Genomic DNA, 14,516 nt, shown 5'->3' on the forward strand with positions numbered 1-14,516 from the left:
TCCCATCAATAGCTGTTAAAGGATAACAGACCAGCAGGCATGTGGAACGAGGGTTTCCTCTCACGTATCGCAAGGATCAAGGCTTCTTTTGTTTGCATGCAGTGCTCACGCACTGTGTCAAGGATTACTGTTGCGTCATATTTTGTTTAGCGGTGATGTTGACAAGGTATGTGATGCCCTGATGTGATCTCGCTTAGGCCCTGCCTCCCCTCCTCCCCCTCGGTTATCTGTGGAGAGGAGAGGAGCGTTTGCGGGAATCACTGGTGAACGATCGTATCTGGGCCGTTCTCGAGTTTCTCAGCTGCACCGAGAACTGATGCTGTGCGCTGTCATCACTCTTAACCTTGAAGCCGGCCTTTGCGTTCTGGCCCTGACAGAAGCTACTGTAAACCCTGCAGGAGAACAGCTGATAGATTGTATATTTTGTAGTGAACAACTTAAAAATACACCGATACACAAACAATATCTTGTCATGTTTTGAGTCGAGTTAGTCAATGGCCTACACTATGACAACAATGCTTTCAGTCATTTTGAATCAAATCACAGTAAGTCAAGATATTGTTTGAACTACAAAAAAGGTTACAACTGACCTAATCTTTGATACTTTTTTTAACCAACATGCAAGAACATCTTTTGTTGGCATGTGACCAAAAAAATTGGAAAAATATTTATAATATATTATTTCATTTTTCTTTAATTATTGTATTTAAATAAATGTAATACAATTACAATATATTTTTTTATTTTTTTTTAAATATATAAAGCATACATACTCCATCTCCTTACATATCTTTTTTTCTTTTTTGCCCTACTCTCACACTAACAAATTAAATTCAGGATCTTCAGAGGAAAAGAAAGGAATAGTTGGAAATATGCTCAACATAAGGAAGGCCACTAAAACAATAACTCTGTTAAAATGACAGAGAAGATGTATTTGACCTGACGTCAATGATAAACCTTTGACTGGAAACGTGAAGCACCCTTCCTGTTTTGCCCTTATTGACGTATTTTTACACCTCCAGACGTACCAGCCTTTAGCAATATGGTATGAGACACTTGAGGAGACATTGTATATCATTGTATTCTTCTACTAATACTGTTCAGTGCTTTGATACAACCTGTGTTGTTAAAAGCACTGTATAAATAAAAATGATTGATTGATTGAGACATCGCCACTGTTACTGAACTGAACTGAATCAAGACTAAATGACTTAGGTTGAATAATGACACTTTATTATCTTCTGCTATATAGCTGAACTAAACTTGCTTCACATAACATTCACACTGTTATTGAACAAAACTAAATCAACACTGAACTAGATTACGCTGAATAATGCATTGTTGATTTTTTTAGAGCTGTTTTACAGCTGAAAATGTATTTGTTTCATAATAGAATTTTTAAGATATTAAGTGCTTTAATGAATAACAACTACGTACCTTTAACTTGTATTGTACCTGGAAAAATAAATATGCTCTGAGCAACAAAAAGACTGCTGTCTGCCATAACTCTCAAATCCTATTTGTGAGTGTGGATTTTCAAACTTGGAGTAACAAGGCAACAATATGTTCGGCAACAATAATTCGGATTTATGTCTTAGTTTGAAAGCCCTGCTGGCAATGTGCTTCTTTGAACAGAAATCAGAAGCAGGAACATTCTTCAAAAAAACTCATACAGATTTGGAATGACATCATAAATTGTTACAAGTTAGGTCAAGTTGTTGAAGCATCCAGAAACAGATTCCATTACCACAAGAACGAAGGAGTCATTTAATCGTTAATTTGAAATTCCATGAGAATGCATGAACATGACCAGTCTGTGGTATGACTACCAATTAAGTAATCAAGCAATCATTTACTCAAATTTGCCATTAGTTATTCAAATCCTAAAACTATGGGGTAAATTATCATCCAAGCTTCAAGACAATGGGCCATCATGAAAAAAACTATATATACACACAACTTTCTCCATTATATAATAAAATTAATATTAAATAATAACTGAAATCCAATTCTGGGCCCCTACACAATACAATGGGTTTGGAAAATGGATGGATGGATGAAATCCAATTCCTAACCTAAATTAATGCAAGGCAGACTTTGTCTTGTGGTCAATTAGCAATGAATATCATCTCTGTGATAGCGAAACTGATGAAAAATGACATTAGAAATGATAAATCATATGCCTAGCAGAGCTCCACAGAGAAGGGAAAAAAGTCTGCTTTGATTGACAGCATGAGCTTAATGCAAATCCCTACTAAGTCTCAGTTGTTATTGGTTAGTACAGCTGGTCTGATGTGCCGCATCACTCCCAGAAGAGTCCAGCTTTGATAGTGTTTGATAGTGATTGCTCTTGAGACAGTATGGATGATAAATCAGACGAATAAAAGAGAGACAGCGTGTACTTGGTACACTATGGAGTGCACTGACAGGTGTTTGGTGTTTAGCCCATCTATTTTCTTGTCCCAGTGGTTCCAGACTCTGTTAGAACAATGAATGAATCACCGAGGTGAGAAAGCGAAGAGGCTATGAGTCACCGGCCTTGTTTAGAGATAAATAAAAGGACTCCCTCATTTGTCTGACCGTGCCAAACTGGAGGGTTCTTCTGTCTTCTCCTCTTGGCTCAAGGTTGGCAGAAGTTCAGTTTGCGACGGAAGGGCTGGGCGGCGGAAGGGGCGAGCTAAACAAATCTCCGTCCTGACCGATGTCCTATTAGCTAAGGTCTGTCTGAGGCTCAAGATTTGTGTGTGTGTGTGTGTTGGGGAGGATGAGGATGACGTGATCCCCTTTATCCCAGCCAATAAAAGAGAGTGGCCAGCAAAGATCCGGTTCTGTACGTGCCGTCAAATTCAATAAGGTAGTGCTTTAATGTTTTCTTTTAATCAACCAAATTGCATTATACACCAACGGCGTGCTGTACCCCTCGACGGCTGCCCGACGGAGGAGAGGAGGAAACGGCAGGGGGCAGACAGGACACTTCGATCCTCTCACTTTGAACAGCGGGTGGATATGATGTCAGGCGGTTGCAGGTGGGATTTTTAAAGAGTCATGCAAATACAAGTGTAGGTCAAATGAGTGTTTAAACCAGCTCGGCCCTCTCGTCTTCAGTCTGCAAGGGCACCATAAACTGTAAAAGACTTAATTGTGGGAAGAGGCTAAATTCACTGCTGCTGGCATATGAATGTTAATAAAATATAAATGTAGTCTGAGATACGGTCAACCCACTTGACACATGGCTCATTCAGGAAATGTTAGTTTAAAACCTTGAGCATATCTCACTACGTTTTCTCTTATTTCAACTTCATTCTTAATAGTCATAAAAAAGTTGCAAAAAGGTCCAAATTAAGAACAAATAATTGAGAATTAGATATGACTCTTTTGATTCAGCTCTTTTTAGTCAGTCATCAACATACAGTGCATCTACGATTACAAATTAATGATTCTTTTGAATCGGTTCTTTTCAGTTAGTCAGCATTCACTGCATCTTGTGTATCTATCTCACACGTGGTGTGCTTATGAGACGCACCTTCTCTACACCTCTAAACTTAGCCATTGCATCTCTTAAGCCCACCAAAATACTTTCTGTGTATAAATAGCACACCATACAGAAACAGAAAACCATGCCTTTCATGAGATCCGGTCATCTACATTCAGGTTTTCAAAACCATACAGATGAGAGGTCAGTGTATTTTGATTCTAAAACGAATGACTCTTATTAGTCTGGGCTTTTATAGTATAGGCCTAAATAAAACAGCTTACAGTTTACAGCTTTTTGTTGTGCGTAAGCTGTGTATGCAGTTTTTCAAACTCCAGTTTGAAAGAGTAATGACTTTAGATTATGCAATCTATTAACCTACTTCTCAGCAGGTTGGGAGAAGTATTGCAAAGCAATTGCAATGCATGTTAAATGCATAGTTTTTTTACTTCTTGGCTGCATAAACCATTAAAAACTCAAAAATGTATCAAAATATACATTATGATAAGGGATTTTTTTCTTCATAGCACAGGCTATTTCCCCAAAATATTAAAAAAAATCATAGTTGGCCTAGAGTGAATAGAAATGTTAATGTAATTTGATTATATCACCTTGTCGGGAGACTACTACATGTTAAGAAGGCAATCTCAAAAACCTATTAGGAAAAAAGATTATTTTTAGAAACTCTTAAACTTTATTTGCAGCACTGCTACACAGTGTTCTTTAAAAGTATTTGCTGCTCCCCCGTAGATTAAGGAATTAGAATGATGAATAGCATGACAGTACAAGCGGTGCTCTTTTACAGCTTGCGGTGTGTTCTGACTGATGTTCTCAGCATGACATATCAGTACTATGTTGATCGAGTGTTTTTGCTGTCCCACAGACAGATCTCGTGTATTAACCACACACTCGCACACAGCGGAAAGGACTGGCGAATGCATTCGATCCTCGGGATAGAGGAGGAGAAGAAACTAAAGGGATGACTTCAGCCACAAAGTCACTTTGACACAGCGAATGAGGAATCAGGTAACGGGATCAGGCTTCATTAGGTGACTTCAGGCAAGCTGGCAGTCAGCCAGGTGAGCTGGACGCACAAATGGACATTGATTTTTCAATAAGGGCCCCCCGAGCTGTCAGCCAACCGTACCACACCGATACCCCTCCTCTTGGGGATTGGCCTTCGGCTACCTGACTAGCGGGTCTTTTTGGATCCACACTCAGCCCACCTGCTTCCTACCTTCATTCTAACTGAGAAGCAACCGCTCTGACCCCATTTGGAGAAATTGATGTCTTTATTCAAGAGCACAGCAAGAATTGTGGCCCAGGACTGCAGAGGTCATAGTCTGTTGACATCTCAGTCATATTTTTAAAGCTTGAGGTCTGCACCGGTTGCGTTGCGGTTCGTCTGTTCCAGGGCTGCTGGGGCCAGACACCTTTAATGTGTCCCATTCATCAGGCCGTCTCCTTGACCGCAGGGCACCGCTAATACTGGGCTGCCCTCCACCTGAACCCCCTCACCCAGCGGGTAGTACAGTAGTAGTTTGCAAAAGATTTATTCATCACTTTTTAAATATCAATTTGAGAGCAACCATCTACAACACAGAGTTTGCATATAGAAATAGACATTAGCACATTTACATGCCATGTTACCAGATTGTTGTAAGTTCCTGGAATTGGCCCAAGGAAGGCATCCAATGGTGGATGAAGGTTTCCTGTGTGTTTGGTCTTTTTAGTGTATAAAGTTATTCAATTTTAGGTTAAATTCAAATCTGTCCCCATTTTATTATAGCCTCGAATTTAGGTTGAAATACAAATTGGTTGTTTGTCTGTTTCCAATTATTCTTCTTATATTTGATTATTCTAGATATAATTATTTAATTTACTTGTTCATTCGGGTGCTCATGTCGCTAGCAAGGATACAACGCAATCTACTAGTGTCAATAATTACAGAGTAAAACAAAATAATATCAGATCAGGTAAATGTCTATTATGTAAATTACAAATCAAATCATATTAATCCAAAACATCAAATTCTCGATGATTAATTTAAAATATACGCACCTGACTTTAGGAAATACATACTATGGAGTGTAGAGACGCACACTACACTACGGGCCTTCTGGCTACAGAATCGACCTGAGACATTTCAAATGATATCAGACATGACTGTTCACTTTTCATTTTGAACTGAATCAAAGAAAAGATGGGTAGAGGGGTCCTGCACCTCCAAGCAGGGGGGTGTCTCCAGGATGCCCGTACGTTTGAATTGTCTGTTTATCGGGTTCTTTTATCCTTGCATTTGATAAATGCTACATTCTTCTTTTGGAGAAAGCTTCTAATAGGCCTTGTAGGAGAGCGGATGAGAAATCGATATTCACAGCACTGTAAAAATTATACAAGTTTCACTTACATGTAATTATCAGATTTCAAGCCGATTTACCCTGACACTGCTTAATGAAATCGATTATCTGTTGTGCAAAATAACAGAGGGCCTCGCGATCTATATTCAGGCCGGCGCTCTCTTGCAAGCTCATAAATTATGAAAATGCTGTGAAAAGTGGATAATAAATAATATTTATACTAGCTGTGAGGTAGAAGCCATCAGAAGCGTAATAAAACTTGACTTGGCTAATGCTTACTGAAACGGCGTTACTAATGAAAGGGCACTTGTCAACAACTATGAGGTCATTGCAAGCCATAATGAGATTACATAATCGTAAAAGTGAGAGCTCATGCAGATTTAGGGGACGTAACAAAAGTTTGAGGGTGTTTTGGGCTCTAAAATGACAGCAGGTTTTAACTATCCACAGCTGAGAAACTGATTGTCTAGGGAATACAAAAATAAAAAATATGCCAAACTACATCCCGTCATTACGCATGATGCAGTTGTATGTTCCTTTAGGGTACTCTGAGGAATTGCTGAACTGTGAAGAGGTATGTCCAGGTGTAGGGTTGGTGTAGGACAATAGCACATACAGTTTTTACAGTATAAAAACCATTACGCCTATGGAGAGTCCTCACAAACCAAAAATACCAACATGTGTGTCTATATATATTACTATTGTTAGATATAAAGGCACAATAATGAGAGATAAATCGACTGAAAATTACAACCAAAAAAACAACACTATATGGTACCTTATAAGTATTTTATTATCTCAACTCTGTATTCTGAATGGTGCTACAGTAAAAAGCGCCAGTATCTCACTGAAGCTGAATGTACTACTGTGCACATAAAATAATGGCGCCCCCCATAGTTTAAAAATGTTTTTTTAAACAACATGCATCTTTCATTGGTTTACTATATATTTCAGTAAGAGACATCATTAATGTTATATTAAGCTATAAATGTCTTAACACCTGAGAATACCTTTATATTCTATGGCACAATAATGAGAAGTAGTCACAATTATGCAAAAAATATTTGAAACCACAAGATATAAGTTGCTATAGATATAGTCAAACTTAAAAAACTGAGAATTATAAAAAATTGTGAGATATTGCTATTGCTACGTCATAATAAGAAGAAATAAAGTAAAATTGAAAGATACAGTGATGCAGTGTGGTGTAAAGATACAATTGTTAGCTAGAAACTGCAAGAGAAACTGAGAAAAAATTGGGTATAAAGTCACAATAAAAATAAACAAAGCCAGATTATTATCTTTTTTACTCTTACGAAGAAATGGGCTTCCATACTGTATCCCCTTAATTTGAATGACAATACGTCAAAAGTCAATAAATAACAGGATGTATCAATCATAGGACGTCATGGCACGCAAGGTCTCTCTCTGTTTGTCTTAGAGATTTCCCATATTTTGAGTGAGACAGAGAGACGACAGAGTGAACACAACACATTAATGATGTGAAACTGTATTATGTCAGTTGGGTGTAAATCATGCAGGTATGCAGCAGACCGTTTCGGAAATGAGCAGGCCATGTCAACAGTCCTCTGTGTGTAAAACTCCATACTTTCATTTGATATTGGGCTGTTAAAGAGTCACCTGCAGGGTTTTGGAACCAACCGATGCTTTGGCATTGGTCGAGTGCAAAGTGTAATATTCACATCCAGCCAGACGTGGATTTTTAAATACATTTTATTTGAAAACGATTTGCCAAAATAATCTTTTTTTCCCTTTACTGAACCCATCGCTCGCAGTAAAGTCAGCAGACTAGACGTAAAGCTCTCTTTACTTTACTTTGCACAGATTGTTCACTGCCATTTATTGCGCCAAATTACTCATGCTTTTTTGAATGTCACTTTTTATTGGGTTAACTACAATGAATTGGTTTATAGTTTGAAGACCACTTGAAAACCATGACTGTAATGGCTTTAGCAGTATTGAGTTCACTAATACTGCTTAGAGCATCACCATCCAGTTTACTTTGTCAATACAAAGTGTTATGCATAATTCATTCTAAAAACAGATCAAATTGGCCATCCCTTACTTATGTTTATGCTGTTAAAACCTGTTTTCTTCCCTTTCTCAGAAATGTCTGATTTGTGAATTAATTTTCTTGTGTTGATTAATTTCAATGAATCATTTGATCCAACTTACTTTTGAATCAGACTGATACAGGTTTCAAGTTCAACCCAACAGTTAATTCGGGGTGAATATCATGACTTTGTTCTGTTCGGCAAATCTACAGTACAGCTATGTTCGGCTAAGTATGTATGGACAGTACAATGAGTTTGTCCATATTGTAGCTTGAAAGCTCCAATTCTCATTAACTGCAATTAAACTGAGAAGAGCAAACAGTATTAAGTTCAAAATGTCTCCTTTAGTGTTCCACTGAAGAAAGTAAGTCAAATGGGTTTGGAATGACATGAGGGTGAGTACATTTTCGTTTTTGGGTGAACTTTCTCTTTAAAGGTTATGAGAATGTTTCTCATTCAGCAACTGAATTGTTTTTCTTAACATCCTGGATGACTTTTTTTTTAAGCTTCAGCATCAATTATCCTATGGCACGACCTTTAGCAGTCTGTTTCTTCATGTGATCTACACAAACACAAGCACGTATAATTGCCCCAAAATGCTCCTTCTTCACTATCTGGAAAGGGTTTAGCAGATTTTGGTCTGGAAAGCCACAGAAGTTGCCATTAGGCTGTTGAATGGGCCCGGCTCCCCTCACCTCATACGATTACCCACACATTTCTCAAACAAATCTCATCTGAAACTGTCTAGATTCCTGTAGCAATTAAAGCATTTCTCTCATTCTCTGGTCCTTTTCCCCTGCTCCTTTTGGCAGGAGAGGTGACCATGTTGGTCAAGTCATCTTGAGGCTCGCCAGCCAGCGCTGCCAATGTCGATTTGCAGGGCTGCTGAGATCCGACAAACAAAAGGAGAGGCGGATTATTGTGCAGAGGGGAAGTCTGGGGTTCTCGGAGTGTCGAAAAATGTGCAGGGTGTGCCATTGTTTCTCAACCGCCAGTGTTGTTTTGGCAGGTCTACGGAACCCTTCTCTTCCCTTCTGTCAAAAGCCTGAGAGAGCAGACCAAATGAAAATAAGGAGCGTTTGTGGGCTAAGAGTGACGTTGGCCGAGAGGTGGAATGGAGTGATGGAAAGAGGAGCTTCGACAGAGAATAAAGGCTGATGGCTGCCACATCACACAGGAGTCCCACATCCACGTATATCAAAAACAGCCACGCAGCAAACACCACAGACTCATGCAATACTGAATCGTGGTTTGTTTTGACGTTAAAGTGATTTAAGACATCGATTTAAAATATCATTATTCAACCTCATGATACAATACATTGGTAATTGACAGAGGCAAGTGAGACTCTAAGTCTCTGACACGCAGAAGGGACGTTTCTTGTTTTTCTTAAGGGCATGTATGAGCGGGAGAAAAGAAAAATGAAAATATGCCAAGTTAAACAGATTTGAAGTTTGTATTTTCATAATTGTCCACTTTTTCTGAAAAGATGAAGACTTCTTGCTTATGTGAGGTCACAATCTGAGGTCTGATCTAATGATGTTAAAAATGCACAAATAAATTACACTTTAAAATATATTTTAAAAAAGTTCATTTAAAAAAAATTGTATTCCTTATTTCTATATTTTTAATTCAAATTAACACAGCTGTACTGAGACCTCCTTTTAAAAACATTTAATATTAACATAAATAGTGAACACATTTTAAAAAGTGAATTAAAGAGAAAAATTAAGTTACGCACGATACGGGGATGCCACATTATTCCAAACACTGAAACAAAACAGCAGCATGAAGAACAAATAGTTAGAAAAAAAAGAAACAAATAGATGAAGCCATTTCAAAGTTATAGAAAAAATAATGTTAGATACAGCTGGTAATACATCATTTTCAATTCCAGGCAGTAAATAAGTAGACATTGATAATTATTAAATTCTTATATGATGAAGCCAGTGCTGGTATTTAACAACATGCAGACTGGGAACACAATAATATTCCCACCTCAGTGAGAGGTCAGTAAAGTTCGGACTATTTACTCCAGAGTTTTAGTATTTGGATTACGTTTCGGTTTCTCATGGGGAAGGTTTACACCCGAAAAACACAAACGTCCTTGTTTGAACGCTCGGATGCAAATTGACTGAATGATGTTATACTGAGAACTTTTTAATGGCCGCTGCGAGAGCCATGGAACGTACTAATATTACCTCTGAAAAGGATCCGTATTTTTGAAGCGGCAGTACAGTGGAGCAGGCCCGCTCAAACGTGCTTTAATGGACGCTAGAGTGGAGTTGTGTGTAATTACGGGGAAATGAAAGTGAAGGCGATACTGACAGCAGCGAACCTCGCTGTGCTAATGTAACACAACACTTCTCAGTTTAACACAGCAAGAGCAATATGAAAAACATCTGTTTCAACATCTTCCACTTTCCAAAGCACTTTCTCAAGCTGATTGGTGTATAAGAGTACTGATTGTGTTTAGCTTTTATTTGGCTGTTGGGTATGTTGGGTATGCAGAAGACGTTGAAGCCTTGGGTAGTAGGAACCTTTCTGGTATCAATCCACTCATTCTGCACTCTTTGATTTTGTTTTTTATTCTTCAATTGCTGTTGACTCCACACAGTTCAGACTCAAATTTTCAAATATTGATGTCAAAAGAGGAGGCTATGAGTTTGATAGAGGTCTGAGAAATCAACAAAAAAAGCTATCACTTTGAGGATGAGGAACATTTCTTAACTAGCTAAACCAGCAAGTAAATACTCTTAAATGAAAGCACAATAGATTTGGCAAACTACCCAGTGTGTTGTTGTGGCATTGAGCAATGTGGCTAATCACAGACATACCTGTTGATTTCTTTAAAGGCAGTGACCAACCAGAATTCACTCGCCCATCTCACATGTGCAGACATGATATAAATAAGTTTCATTGATTATAATGGGTAGTTGTCAGATTGCTATGAACTAGATAAATGATGTGGAATACGTTTTGCATACTATGATCCATTCAGGATTTGTATGAATCTTTTGTTATTTAGACACATAAGTGCTTCAAGTTTTTGGGAATTACATTCATATATTTATGCTGTAGTCATTCGCAAGATATCACTGATTGACACAGTGATAAGCAAAGGAATGAACGGGACAAAAATACCTTATTTCTAGAACCAGTCCCGGTCAGACTTCCACAGACAGTGTGTGTGAGCGAGATCAACTGACTTAGTTCACAGACTAAAAGTGTGCAGAATTTTATTAAGCTCAGGACATATCAATCAGTTGTTTAATTTCCAGTATTGCACAGTAGAAAGTTCAGAAATTAAAGGTATGTAATTTAAAGAATGGTTCTACAACTGATTGTTTATTTTTTGCTCACGGGTCTCGCCTTTAGTTATGATTCAAAACATTTCAAGTGACACTGGAAAAAGATACGGAAAACTTAGAAGAAAATCAGAAAATCATTCACATTTCTGGTTAAAAATAAAAGCCATCTCAAAACGGGAAGCATGACCATTCAAATCAGCAACAACAGTCAAAGCTCTACATGTTATCAAACGCAGACAACCTCTTCAAATTATTCTTGACTGCACTGTGTGGTGGGGCACTTATTGCAATCATCTGAATAGTTTTCTTTTGCCTATCTATTTATTTTTCTTATTTGTTATATGTGACTCTGAAACACAAAACCAGTCATAAGTGAAATCTTTCAAAATTAAGATTTATACAATACCTGAAAGCTGAATAAATAAGCTTAGAACTGAGACACTGAGAAAATCACCTTTAAAGTAGTGCAGATTAAGTTCTTCGCAATGATTATTACTAATCAATTAATTTAAGGTTTAATATATTCATTGTAGAAAAATTACAAAAAATCATCATGGGGTATGATATTTACTTAATATATCAGTTTACCCTAAGGGCATCTAAGGTGTATTTGTCTTTTTTTTTCTTCATTAGATCCAAGTTTGAGATTTTAAATTCAAAAGGTTGTAGTCTGTTAAATCATACCCATCGTAATGATACACTGATGACCTATGACACGAAACGAGCAGTTATAAACAGTATTTATATTGTTTTTTTTACCTCTTGAACACCGCATGTCTAAATGATCTGAGGGCAAGGATGCCGAAACTTCTCTCAAAAACATTAAAAATAAAAATAAGCAAAAAAGCAAGGTTAATAAAGACAAAGAAATGGGTGGGCAGTCAGGGCACCCTAAGGGGGCAAATTCTCTTCCTGACCATAGCTTTGGGTTCCCACTGTGTTTCCACTTTCACACAGCACTCCAGAACTCCAGGCCTCTCCGATCAGTCTGAACAGACTCAGAGTTACCCAGAAAATACAAATATTATCCTTCAGAAACTTAATATGCGGGCACGACTATGGCAGCTAATAATCTGGCCCCTGCCCTCGCTCCACACCTCCCACGGGTAGATGGCGGTGCAGGCATAAACTCCTACAGAATGAGAAGAATGCCTTCACACAGAGAGAAGGTCATTGGTTACTTGAGGGTCTTCAGCAAGGCCACAAAAACATGCTCCGTCTGTGAGAATCTGCTCACACACACACACAGCTAACAATACACACCCAATGCCTGGAACTGCCGTACGCTCAGATTACAGTGTTGATAGTGTACATTTAGTGGGAAGAAATAGCTAGAGGTGTGTCTACTTCTCCTTGGGCTGTGGCTGCTGGCGCCTCCATTGTTTCCTTCTGTTATTTCAGAGCTTAGAAACGCTTGAAAGTTGATTTTCTCTGGACTTTGGTGTGAGTGCTAACGGCAATCTGGAGGTCTACATCTTTTAGCCACATATCTGATCCTTGGTTTCCTTGACTTGCTTTCAAACAGGCCACACAGAGATAAAAACGTGGCCAACATAGTGTCACTGCCTGCTGTCAAATCCTGTTAGAGAGCTTAAAGGAAAGGGAACAGGCTAGTACTGAGAAGGAAGTGAGAACCTAGGAACTGAGAAGGGTCAAGGTGGAAACTTCATAAAATCGTAGAAAGCAATATTGTAGAAGCTGAGAGATAGATAAAACTACTAAGCAAATTAATAAAAATAAATAAATTACCAACCACATTATTATTATTATTAATTGTGTATATATTTTATACATACAAAATTTGTGGTCAGCAAGATTTTCTAAATGTGCTTGAAAGTCCATTATGCTCACTGAATTTATATGATTAAACAATTAAACATTTAATTTTATAAAATTACATAAATGTGGTCTAATCTGAAAAGACAGATGTTTAAACTAGCTCTGACTAGCTCTGATGTTTAAATGTGACCATGGACCACAAAACCATAAGGGTCATAAGGGTTTTTTAAAATTGAGATTGATGTATGGTTTGTTAGGATAGTATATTTGACTGAGATACAACCATTTGAATATCTGGAATCTAAGGGTGCAAAAAAAACTAAATGCTAACAAAATTGTCTTTAAAGTTGTTCAAATGAAGTTCTTACCAATGCATATTACTAATCAAAAATTGAGTATAAATAATAAGTATTAATGGTATTAATGGAATTTTACAAAATATCTTCACAGAACATTATCTTTGCTTAATATCCTAATGATTTTTGCTATAAAAAAAACTTTGGACCCACATTCTTTTGGCTATTGCTATAAATATACCCCAGCGACCTAAATTAAGACAGGTTTTGAGGTCCAGGGTCACACATATTGATTAATATGAAATAAAATAAAATGTATTGAGCTGTGATATTATCTGCTATGTAATATCAAAATACTGATGATTTGTTTTTCTCTGTATGTAAAAGTCTTTGTATATATTACATATCATAAACCTTGAAAATCTATGGTCTGACCTTCGTACGCCTCAGGTTTTTAAGCATGCATTAGCTACAGTACCCCTACGAACTTGGGATGGAAAGCCATTTAAACAGACTAAAAACAGGCCAAAAAACACAATGAGCTCAGCTCACTTTTAATGCCATTACACATCCTTCAACAGCCAATTTACATAGATAATCAATTAGGACCACCTCGGTAGCGCTTTTATTTCTTGTATAAAAAAGCCTGTATCGATTGTACTGTGAAGGATTGTGGTACATTACTTGGAGGTTGAGCCAGAGGCTGATGAGGACACACTAAATATAATCGCGGTCAAAACGATCAGACTTTTTCTGTTGCTTGAATGTAAATTTGTCGGCAGCTCACGCCTAGACAGCTACAAAAAGCACTCACTATTTTTACTTGCACATCAAAGGATCTCATTGATTATGTCATGCTCGTTGATCTGAAAGAATCGTACAATACATCTATTTTTGACTTTATCCGCTCTAAAGGTCTTTTGCATGCATAGAGGGTCTTTTATCAGGGTTGAATGAACAGAAACACCCTGATGGCGGAACTTTATTTGGAGTCTCTTGGACGTCATCGGATAATAAGTGGCCAGGAGCGGGCCTAGAACCCCAATTTTTTATCTGCCAAGGCCAGGACTATCATGAATGAACAGGGCAGGTTGAGAGGAAGCCCTGTAGTTTTAGTCAAACAGGAAGTGCACATAAGGAGCATGAGTCAATAGAGATATCCTCAGCAAACAATGTGTGAGAATGACCTGATTGCTCATTGATTTGATCTACTGAGCACAATG

The sequence above is a fragment of the Puntigrus tetrazona genome, chromosome 16 (genome assembly GCF_018831695.1).
Source record: "Puntigrus tetrazona isolate hp1 chromosome 16, ASM1883169v1, whole genome shotgun sequence".
NCBI lineage: Eukaryota > Metazoa > Chordata > Actinopteri > Cypriniformes > Cyprinidae > Puntigrus > Puntigrus tetrazona.